At 42.1% G+C, this 12,416-nt stretch overlaps 1 protein-coding gene across 5 annotated transcripts in view; it reads right to left on the bottom strand.

Moving 5' to 3' along the window:
- Positions 1-12,416, bottom strand: part of FANK1 (fibronectin type III and ankyrin repeat domains 1) — a 107,594-nt gene that overhangs the window by 43,795 nt on the left and 51,383 nt on the right. Inside the window, exon 1 of one of the 5 annotated variants that reach the window (XM_061403995.1) lies at positions 7,036-7,139. The exons of the other annotated variants lie outside the window; for them this stretch is intronic. The gene's annotated coding sequence lies outside the window, so the exon portion shown is untranslated. Of the gene's footprint in view, positions 1-7,035; positions 7,140-12,416 lie in introns of those variants that run through there. 5 annotated transcript variants of the gene reach the window in all.

The raw sequence follows: 12,416 nt of genomic DNA, 5'->3' as shown, positions 1-12,416 counted from the left end.
CCAGAGTACCAAAGAATAGCAAGAAGAGGTAAGAATGCCTTCCTAAGTGAACAATGCAAAGAAACAGAGGAAAACAATAGAATGGGAAAGACTAGAGATCTCTTCAAGAAAATTAGAGATATCAAGGGAAGATTTCATGCAAAGATGGGCACAATAAAGGACAGAAATGGTATGGACCTAACAGAAGCAGAAGATATTAAGAAGAGGTGGCAAGCATACACAGAAGAACTGTACAAAAAAGATCTTCATGACCCAGATAACCACGATGGTGTGATCACTCACCTAGAGCCAGACATCTTGGGGTATGAAGTCAAGTAGGCCTTAGGAAGCATCACTACGAACAAAGCTAGTGGAGGTGATGGAATTCCAGTTGAGCTATTTCAAATCCTAAAAGATCAGTGTGTGAAAGTGCTGCACTCAATATGCCAGCAAATTTGGAAAACTCAGCAGTGGCTGGAAAAGGTCAGTTTTCATTCCAATCCCAAAGAAGGGCAATGCCACAGAATGTTCAAACTATCGCACAGTTGCATTCATTTCACATGCTAGCAAAATAATGCTCAAAATTCTCCATGATAGGCTTCAAAAGTATATGAACCAAGGACTTCCAGATGTTCAAACTGGTTTTAGAAAAGGCAGAGGAACCAGAGATCAAATTGCCAACATCCATTGGATTGTAGAAAAAGCAAGAAAATTCCAGAAAAAAATCTACTTCTGCTTCATTGACTACACTAAAGCCTTTGACTGTGTAGATCACAACAAACTGAGGAAAATTCTTCAAGAGATGGGAATACCAGACAACCTTACCTGCCTCCTGCAAAACCTGTATGCAGGTCAGAAGCAATAGTTAGAACTGGACATGGAACAACAGACTGGGTCCAAACTGGGAAAGGAATATGTCAAGGCTGTATATTGTCACCCTGCTTATTTAACTTACATGCAGAGTACATCATGAGAAATGCTGGACTGGATGAAGCACAAGCTGGAATCATGATTGCCAGGAGAAATACCAATAACCTCAGATATGCAGATGACACCTTTCTGCATTATGGCAGAAAGCAAAGAGGAACTAAAGAGTCTCTTGATGGCGGTGAAAGAGCAGAGTGAAAAAGCCAGCTTAAAACTCAACATTCAAAAAACGAAGATCATGGCATCTGGTCCTGTCACTTCATGGCAAATAATGGGGAAACAATGGAAGCAGTAACAGACTTTATATTCTTGGGCTCCAAAATCACTGCAGATGGTGATTGCAGCCATGAAATTAAAGGATGCCTGCCCCTTGGAAGAAAAGCTATGACAAACCTAGACAACATAATAAAAAGCAGACAACATTACTTTGCTGACAAAAGTCTGTCTTGTCAAAGCTATGGTCTCTCCAGTAGGCACGTATGGATGTGAGAGCTGGACCATAAAGAAAGCTGAACACTGAAGAACTGATGCTTTTGAACTGTGGTGTTGGAGAAGACTCTTGAGAGTCCCTTGGACTGCAAGGAGATCAAACCAGTCCATCTTAAAGGAAATCAGTCTTGAATATTCATTGGAAGGACTGATGCTGAAGCTGAAGCTCCAATGCTTTGGCTACCTGATGTGAAGAGCTGGCTCATTTGAAAAGACCCTGATGCTGGGAAACATTGAAGGCAGGAGGACAAGGGAACAACAGAGGATGAGATGGTTGGATGGCATCAGCGACTCAATGGACATGAGTTTGAGCAAGCTCCTGGAGATGGTGAAGGACAGGGAGGCCAGGCATGCTGCAGTCCATGGGGTCACAAAGAGTCAGAAGCAACTGAGAGACTGATCAACAACAACAAATATTTACTGAGAGCCTACTATGAATGATGAACTGATACAATACTGGGGATTGAACAATAAATTTAAAAAAAAAATCTCCACCTCAAGGAGTTTGTGTTTTAATGGGTGGAGGGAAAAGATACAAAAAGTACACTGACTGTTAGGAGAAAATCTTTACCACCATAGATTACACAAAAAATTTCTTACACAGGACACAAAAAACATTAACCATAAAAGAAAGCAATTTGATAAGCTTAGCTTCAATAAAATGAAAAGTTCTGCTCTTTGTAAAATTACTGCTAGTAAAATTAAAAGGTAATACATAGGAAAGGGAAGTTGCTCAGTCGTGTCTGACTCTTTGCGACCCCATGGACTTTAGCCTACCAGGCTCCTCTGTCCATGGGATTTTCCAGGCAAGAGTACTGGAGTGGGTTGCCATTGTCTTCTCCAGTAGGTAATACATACAGTGGGAGAAAATATTGGCAATTCATATATCTAAAAAGACTTGTGTCCAGATAATAATTATTAATATGTCAATATATTACAACTCAAGAAGAAGACACAAAATTTAAAAACAAGCAGAAAACATGAAATAATAGTTCACAAAAGAAGATTTACAAATGGCTAGAAAGAACATGAAAAGATATTCAGTATTACTAGTCATCAGGAAATGGAAATTGAAATGAGAAGACGACACCCAGAACACCTGAAATGAGAGAGACTAAGGACCCCCAGTGTCAAAAGAATGCGGAACAGCTGCAACCCGCACAGTCCTGGTGGAAATCCAGAACGGTGCCATCCCTTTCAGTAACTGTTGGGCAGCTTCTCAAAAGGGTAAATATAGACTTGCGCAATGAGCAAGCAAGTCCACCCCTAGGCATTTACCCAAAGCAAATGAGACATATGGCCACATGTGAACATCCAGAGAAGCTTTACTCATAATCAATAAAACCTGGAAAATCCAAGTGCCGATCAGCATGTAAATGAACAGACTATAGAACATCCATGCAAGGAGATACCACTCAGCGATAAAAAAAGACTGATCAGCTAATCATCATAACCAGTGACTAGTTACCACTACAGATATGTGCTGTAACCTAGTGTGTGAATGCTCAGTCGTGTCCAACTCTTTGCAATCCCATGGACTGTAGCCCGCCAGGCTCCTCTGTCCATGGGATTTTCCACGCAAGAGTACTGGAGTGGGGTGCCATTTCCTTCTCCAGGGGATCCTCCCGACCCAGGGATCGAACCTGGGTCTCCCACGTTGCAGGCAGACGCTTTACCATCTGAGCTACCATGGAAGCCCCACTGTAACCTAGATGGAGCTCAAAAACGTGATGCTGAATAAAATAAGCCAGACAACTGAGTTCATACAGACTGACTCCATTTACATGACGTTCTAGAAAAGGCAAGCATTGATGGTGACCGTCATCAGATCCTCAAGCTGTTACTGAAAGTAGCAGAGGGACCTACGGGGAGTTGTTGGTGATAGACATGCCCTCTCTAGACCTCAGCAATGGTTACACTGATGAATCCATTTGGCAAAAGTCATCTAACTGCATACTTACACAGTGTTACATTTTATTAATATCACATGTAAGTCCCATCCCGATAAAGTTGATTTTTTACAAGATAAAATATACAGTACGTAAGATGACACTAAGTGTTAAGAAAGAAAATAATAAAGCAGAATGGAACGAGGGAGCGTGGGGTCGGTTGCAGTTTTACACTGGGGTGGCAGAGGATGGTCCCTCTGAGGATGTGACACTTGTGAGCAAGCAGCTGATAGGACAGCACACAAGTCATGCCAAAGTCGGAGGAAGGCACCGCATGCAGCCGGCATGGCCAGTGCAAAGGCTCTGAGGCAAGAGCAGGCCCAGCATGGTCCCTGCACTGCACGGAGCCCAGGAAGCATCCACAGGAGGAGGTGAGTGAGAGAAGGCATGAGAAGAGGCAGGGGAGGGTGTTGCCTGGGGCCTTTGGGTCTCTGTAAAAATGTTTGACTTCCCTGGTGGCTCAGACAGTAAAGTGTCTGCCTACAATGAGGGAGACCCAGGTTCCATCCCTGAGTTGGGAAGATCCCCTGGAGAAGGAAATGGCAACCCACTCCAGTATTCTTGCCTGGAAAATCCCATGGACAGAGAATCCTTGTAGGCTACAGTCCATGGGGTCGCAAAGAGTTGGACACGACTGAGCGACTTTACTTTCTTCTACGTGAGATAGAAAGCAATTCAAAGGTTGTAAGGACAAGAGTGATCTGATTTAGGGTTTAACAGGATCCCTCCAGCTACCATATTGGAAACAGACCGAAGTGGGTAAGGATGGGAGCAAGGAGACCATCAAGGAGGCCACTGCGGCAACTCAGGTGGAAAGGTCGGGGCGGTCAGTTAGGGCCAGGGAGGCAGTGAGATCGGTCATGGAATGGGATGAGATTCAGACATCAAAGACTATCTTCTAAAGGGCCCTCCACGCCACAACAATTAGACCTGGGATGGGACGTGTCCTTTGAGACACTGTTGGTCTCATCAAAGGTAGAATGACCTAGAGACAGCCCACTTCTCAGCTGCCTCCCCACTCCATGGAAAGTTTTAAAATATGAGCAGGATTTGCATCAATCAGCAACCAGAGGGAAGAGAAATCAGTGCCTCCGTGTACTGAAGGCAGGACAGGCACACCCCCTTCACCTTTCTACTGCACTTGGATTTATTATAAAGTCTGGGCTCCCCAGGTGGCGTTAGTGGTGAAGAACCTGCCTACCAATGTAGGAGATGTCAGAGATGAGGGTTTGATCCATGGGCTGGAAAGATCCCCTAGAGGAAGGCATGGCAGCCCACTCCAGTACTCTTGCCTGGAGAATCCCATGGACAGAGGAGCCTGGTGGGCTACGGTTCATATGATGTTTCACAGATTTTGCTTTAAGAAAAAACTGCGAAGGTCTGCGCCAAGCCCACACTGTGCAAGTCTGACGGCGCTGCTGTTTCAGCGGCATTTGCTCCTTCATGTCTCTGTGTCGTGTTTTGGTCATTTTCTTGTATTCCAAACGTGTTTATTATTACTGTTATATTTGTTATAGTGATCTGTGATCTTTGATGTTACCATTCACTGAAGGCTTGGATGATAGCATTTTTAGCAATAAAGTATTTTTTATTTAAGGGATGCACATTGTTTTTCCAGACTAAGGCTACTTCACACTTAATAGACAATGGTGTAGTCTAAACAGAACTTTTATATGCACAGGGAAACCAAAACATTTGAGTAATGCACTTTTTTGTGAGATTCGCCTTATCACGGCAGTCTGGAACTGAACCCACAATACCTTCAAGGTCTGCTTGTGTAGCAACACCCAGAAAACAGGAACCACGGAACCTACAGAGGCAGAGAACCAGGACCAGAGAAGCAGGGAGCCAGAGGGGTGGAGATGCAGAGCAGGCCTGACCTGTAAACAGCAGGGCATAAAGTTATCAGGAGGCCAGGCAACACAGCAAAGATGCTACCAGGATATTGAACTTGGAGGGCAGCTGCTGAGCCAGAGCCCCTGCTCTGAGCGTCTCCAGGGACTCCAAAGTGGTCACCGTTCCCATGAGCCCCTCAACTACCCCCAGGGCAGAAGCAAATGCTCTCTGAAGGAAAGAGTCCCCAGTTCAGCCATAACTTAAGATCAAAGATCGCCAAACACAGAGGAAGACAAGCAAGCTCACAGTCAGAGACGTGTCTTTCAGTAGAAAACATGTCTTTTCCCTCTGCTGTTTGGACATCTGGGGCCCTACTGACCCTGGGGAAACAGTCCCTCCCAGGGCTAGCCGATTCCTGGAGATAATAAGTTTGCCCTCCAGTGCACCTTTCATATGAACAAAAATTACCAGGCCAGAGTCCACACAACCCCCACCTCTTCTGATGACAAACTCCAGGCCAGCATCTCCAGCCCTCATCACTCCAGGATGGTACCAACCAACCAGGGACAGGGCCTCCCCGCCAGAGCCTGTGGAAATTATTCAAACTAGCCAAGCTGAAGCCTGCTGCCTGCTTACTGTGCCATGTAAGCTTTTTGCACAGAAACCACAGCAGCGAGGCTCCTTCCTGCCTGCAGTTCGCCTTGCTCACGCTGCCTCCTGGCACCTCCCTGGGCAGCCCCCACATGGCATTTCCCTGCCCCTTGGGAACTGTAACAAGTCACCTTCTCCACTGCTGCAGTCATCTCCTGCTTTGTCAGCCTCACCACACCTAAATTATAATAAAACCCACACTTCAAACACCCTCTGAGAATGGAAGAGGTTGAAATTGTCAGATTCAGGCTATCCAAGAGCCAGGTACAGAAGTTTTAAAGAAATAAAACAATTCTTCCCAAAGTTGAGTATATAACAACAACAACAAATTGTTAGAAATGACCAAAAATATCTGAGGAGAAAAGCAACTGGAAATTCTAGAAGTCAAAATATAATTGCTGAAACATAAAACTAAGTAGGTGGGGTGAATAATAAAGTAAGCAAAAAGTGAAAAGATAATTATATATCTGAAGAATTTACCCAGCTTTCCCAGAATAAAGCAAAGAATGGACGTATAAAACAGAGACTAAGAAAACAGAAAGAGAAGATCTAACATATTTATTCAAGGGAAGAATGGAGACAATAGGGGAGAGACAACATTTAAAGGATAATCACTGAAAATGTGACATAACTAATTAAAAACATGAATTCACAACTTTAGGTAGCAAAACACTTTCCAAACAGGATCAGCAGGAAAAACATACCCAGACAGAAAAATGGAACAAGAAGACAAAGGTAATGATGAGACCCCAAAAGCAACCAGAGAAAAAATACACATCCCCTTACAAAGGAACATTAGCATCACTGCAGAATTCTCGACAACAGCAAGGGAAGCCATAAAACAACACAGAAGTACCTTCAGAGGGGAAGGGAAAGGGAACCATTAGTCTAGAGCGGCATACTCAGTAAAGAATTCCCTTCAGGAGCAAGAATGAAACAAACAAATTTACCAACAACAAAAATGAAAGCATTTTGCAAATATTTGTAAAAACATATGCTGGATAAAGAACTTGTATCCAAAATATAAAAAAGAATTCTTAAAACTCAACAATAAGAAAACAACTCAATTAAGAAATTGGCAAAAGAGCTGAACAGATACCTCACCAAAGAAGACACACAGATGGTAAACAACACGTGAAAAGATGCTCAAGATCATACATCATTAGGAAACTGCGAATTAAAACAACGACGTGACGCCACTTACACGGTATGTTGGAATGGCTGAAATCCAAAAGCCTGACAATACCAAATGCTAGCAAAGATGCAGCGCGGTAGGAACTCATTCACTGCTGGTAAAAATGCAAAATGGTGTGGCCACTTTGGAAGACAGTTTGGCAGGGTTTTTTGGTTTTTTTTGTTTGTTTGTTTTCTTCCCACAATTTAAACATAGCCTTATGTTCCACAAAGCTAAACATACGATTCAGCAATCATGCACCCAGTTACCCAGTTGACTTGAAAACTTATGTTTACCCAAAAAGCTTGATAATGTTTACAACAGCTTTATTCATAACCACCAAAATAAGCAGAAACAATAGGTCCTTTGATGGATAAAGAAACTGTGGTACCTCCCTACCACAGAATGATATTCAGCAATGAAAAGAAATGAGCTATCAAGCTATGAAAAAAATGTTAGACTCTTAAATGCATATTGCTAAATGAAAGAAACCAATATGAAAGAGATACATCTGTATGAGTCTACTTGTAATGTTCTCAAAAAGGCAAAACTATGGAGACAGGAGAAAGAGAGCAGCCAGAGGTCTCAAGAGAGGGAAGGCAGGATGAAGGGGTGAAACGTCAGGGCATTTTTCAGGGCAGTGAAACAACCATGATACTGTAAACGTGGACACGTGACACAGCATTTGTCAAAAACCATAGAGGCTTACAAAGAGCCGACTCATTGGAAAAGACCCTGATGCCAAGAAAGATGAGGGCAGGAGGAGAAGGGGGCAACGGAGGATGAGATTGTGGGATGGCATCACCAACTCAATGGCATGAGTTTGAGAAAACTCCAGGAGATGGTGGAGGACAGGAAAGCCTGGTGTGCTGCAGCTCATGGGACTGCAAAGAGTCAGACATGACTGAGTGAACAACATAGACCCTTACAATACAAAGAATGAAGCTTACTATGTGCACATTTAAAAAAATCATTTAGGTGGTTGCAGAATCTCAAGGCAGAATGCAGAGTGTGGCAAAACAATCAAACTCTATTACAGATGTGTGAGTCTCCTCTTTGAGGCAGGGGAAAGGGCTCTTTCTGCCCTAAGTCACTTTGGAAATCAGCAGAATCTCTAAAACTGAGGGCTAAAGAAACTGTACCCAAGCACTATACACTAGCTGATCACCTCATTTCCCCCAGGGTACAGGTTAAGCATTCTGATATTAACATGCATGGCGATGGCACCCCACTCCAGTACTCTTGCCTGGAGAATCCCATGGACAGATGAGCCTGGTAGGCTGCAGTCCATGGGGTCCAAAGAGTCAGACACGACTGAGCGACTTCCCTTTCACTTTTCACTTTCATGCATTGGAGAAGGAAATGGCATCCCACTCCAGTGTTCTTGCCTGGAGAATCCAAGGGATAGCAGAGCCTGGTGGGCTGCTGTCTATGGGGTCACACAGAGTCGGACACAACTGAAGTGACTTAGTATACAAAGTTTAGACAATTAACTAAATGGACGGCAGATAGTGGGAGTTGGATTTCTCTGCTGGAGTGGGTGTTTACAGATGAGCAGGGAGAGGAGGTTAGGATGATCCACACGCTAGTGAACTACAGTTGGAGACAGCATGACTGCATATCTCGCTTCACTTACACACACACAAATATTCATTAGGTACGTGTATGTATGCTTCCCAGGCGGTGCTAGTGGTAAAGAACCCACCTGCCAACGCAGGAGATGCAAGAGACACGGGTTCAATCCCTAAGTCAGGAAGATCCCCAGGATGAGGGCACTCTAGTAATCTTGCCTGGAGAATCCCATGGACTGAGGAGCCTGGCAGGCTACGGTCCATAGGGTCGCAGAGAGTCAGACACGACTGAGGCAAGTTAGCTCGCATGCATGCATATATGCTCATATTTCCTTGTTCTGTCAGAGGAGAAGGGCTAAAAGCAGATATGCCAATAGCAATAAGCTCATCTAGCACGGAGATCTTGGTTCCTAATGCTTCAATTAAAGAAAGAAGAACTCCTTGATTAAAGGGCTGATTCTAGAAATGGGGCAGGAAACACGGAAGATAAATGAGCCTGAAGCATCTAAGTCTTCCAGAAAGTAAGTTAATGCTAAAAGAAAACAAAAGTCCACCACAGTGGGTATGCCAAAAGAAGTAAGAGCCAGCCAGAAAAAAAAAAAAAGAAAACTCCCAATGGTGAAAACTGGCACATTTGAGTAGCAAAATAAATTGAGCATTGGACTATAACTCCAAGTATAAAATATATATCCTTGACTTCACACTAATATAAATAAAGGAGTGAACAAAACAAATATGGGGGAAGAGGCAAATCTCCTATGCAGGAGAACTCCAAGTAATTGATGGAGACACTCTGCCCTCAAGGAAATAGAATATAACTCGTTTCTCCGTCAGTGCGGACTGCACAGAGCATTCAGTAGGGAAAGGAAGGGGAAAAGGAGAGTAACTTTACCAAGAAACCTGACAAGCAGGGTATCAGCCGGGAGATTAAAATGTATGCGTAAATAGTGTTAAGTCACGTTGACAGGGTGTGTCCTTAATTCAGTGAAATGAAAATGCATTTTCACCTCTGGTTTTCTGCCCCCAAAACCCATAAACTCAATCTAATCAGGAGAAAAACTGCAGATAAATCCCAATTTAGATGTTCTACAAAACACCTGACCAGCACTCCTCAAGACTGCCAAGGTCACCAAAAACGAAAAGAGTCTGAGACTGTCACAGCCAAGAGGAACTTAAGGAGACATGAAGACGAAATGTAATGTGTATTCTGGATGGGATCATGGAACAGAAGAAGAGCATTCGGTAAAAACTAAAGAAATCTGAATCAGTCAATAATGATTTATCAACATTGGTTCATTACTTGTAACAAAGGTGCCATATTCATGTAAGAGGCTAATAGGGGAAACTGTGGATTATGTGAGAACCCATACTATTTCATTTTTATAATTGTTTTATAACTCTAAACTGTGATTTTAAAAAAAAACAATAAACTTTATTTTAGGAACAACATCACCAATATGCAAAAGGCAGAAAATACAACCCGTAATGAAAACAATCAATAGGAATGAGCCCAGAAGTAACAGAGGTGACAGAATTTATAAACAAGTACATTACCTAATGTAACTATGCTCTGTGTGTTTAAGAAGATAAACAAAAAGGCCAGAAGACATAAAAATACCAAATTGGAACTTCTTGAAATGAAAGATACAATCTGAAATGAAAAATGGAATGGAATCAAAAGCAGATTATACATGGCAGAAAATACACCAATAAACTAGAAGACACAGCAGTACAAAACTGGTAAAATGAACCACAGTGAGAGAAAAGATGAGAACGCAGTCACTGACTCAAAAGAACATCAAGCAGTTCAACATACATGTAACTGTAGTTCAAAGGAGAAAAAGGAGACAGAAAATTAGAAGAATAATAGCAATACATCTGAGAACTACTCAGAGATCTGAGGGTCATTTTTGGTTCAAACGTTTAACCTTGCTTGTGTATCTTCATGGCCATATCACGCTGTGCAGTAGCCGCACACTGATTTTAACTGATATATTCAACATAATGTTCTAAAACAAAACATATTCCTCTAATCTTTTATTTCTCCTTTTCCCAAGTGAGATAATCATAAAAATTTTGTGTAGGAAATCCCTTATCATTCTTATCTCACTATTGGTGATGCTTATTATTATTAAATCCAGGGAAATGCAATAGAAATATGCATACAGAGGAAGAATATCATTACCATAGCAGCTGGTGAAAAGAAAGAATATATGGAAACATTGCCTAGATTTAAGAAAGTAAACTGGAAATACAATGTAAAGGGCTAAAAACTGAGCATCATATACCACTTAATTTTGCTCATGGATTTTACATTTTCCATTTTTCTTACAGAAAACTAAACTCGGGAGTCTCTCACTTACATCTTCAATTCTTTCCCTGTTATGAGTTGAATTTTCACACTCAAAAAACGTATGTAGAAGTCCTGAGTCCCCAGCACCTGGAAATGCGATCTTCTTTGCACAGAGGATAACTGAATGTAATTAGTTAGGAGAGGTCTTACTGGAGTGGAGGGGGACGAAAGTCCAATGTGACTCATGTCCTAACAAGAAGAAAAGAGACCTAGACAGACACAAGGACAATGCTATGTCTGTCCTCTGTCCAACAGAGGCAGAGATCCAAGTGATGTGTCTCCAAGTCAAGAACATCAAGGATTCCCAGGAGAACACCAGAAATTGGAAGAGACAAAGAAGAATCCTCTCCTACAGGCCTCAGGGGGAGCCCAGCCTCAAGAAGTGTAAGACAATAAACTGATGTTGTTTTAAGCCAAAAAAAAAAAAAAGCCAAAATTTCCTAAATTTGATGAGAAGTATAAACCCACAGACCTAGAACTTCAAGAACCTCAAGCAGAATAAACTTAAGAAAACCATGCCAAATATTGATAGCATTGGTTTTAATCTAATTGTTGAAATTCAGCAAATAATATTAAAAGCAGCCATAGATTGAAAAAAACGAATCACAGAAGAACAAAGATAAGACTGACAGCAGACATCTTCTCAGAAACATGCAAGCCTATCACACTGCATTGAAGTCGCTCAGTCGTGTCCGACTCTTTGCAGCCTCTTGGACTGTAGCCCGCCAGGCTCCTCCATCCATGGAATTTTCCAGTCAAGAATACTGGAGTGGGTTGCCATTTCCTTCTCCAGGGGATCTTCCCAACCCAGGAATCAAACTCCAGTCTCCTGCATTGCAGGCAGACACTTCTACCATCTGAGCCACCAGGAAACCTATCACCGTGCAGAGATGTCTTTCAAGTTCTGAGTGCTGGATTTCTTTACCCAGGGACGATGTCTTTAAGCAATAAAATGAAAATAAAGGCTTTTTTTAGATTTAAGGCAAAAAAAAAAAAAACCAAGAGAATTCATCACCAGCAATGCTGAATTATAAAAAATGTTAAAGAAAGTTTCTCAGGCAGAAGAGAAATCATACAAGATGAAAATCTGCATTTACACAAAGGAATAATGGTCACGAAAAACAGCAAATGTATGGGGAAGCATAAAATACATCATCTTCCTAAAGTAAAAATTATAGAAATGCATTGGGAGGTTAATGGGATATACAGAAGAAAACTACAATAAGACAAAGGATATGGAGGACAGAAATGGACTCTTCTAAGATTCTTATGCATAACGTAAAATCGTATGGCACTATTTAGAGAAAGATCGTGACAGGTTCTACACTACCCAGGACTCACCCTTACAAGTTCATAATGAGTTCACATTTCTCCTTCTGAATTGTTTACTAAAATTATCTTCCCTTTGGTTTGTCAGAGACTTTCTTAAGGGGCCTGAGTGAGTCCCTTCTTGGTTGCTAAATGAGTCTACCCACAGATTATCACAC

Source organism: Bos javanicus, chromosome 26, assembly GCF_032452875.1.
Source record: "Bos javanicus breed banteng chromosome 26, ARS-OSU_banteng_1.0, whole genome shotgun sequence".
In the NCBI taxonomy this organism is placed as follows: Eukaryota; Metazoa; Chordata; class Mammalia; order Artiodactyla; family Bovidae; genus Bos; species Bos javanicus.
The sequence above is the reverse complement of the archived record's forward strand: the minus strand, read 5'-3'. Positions and strand labels throughout refer to the sequence as shown.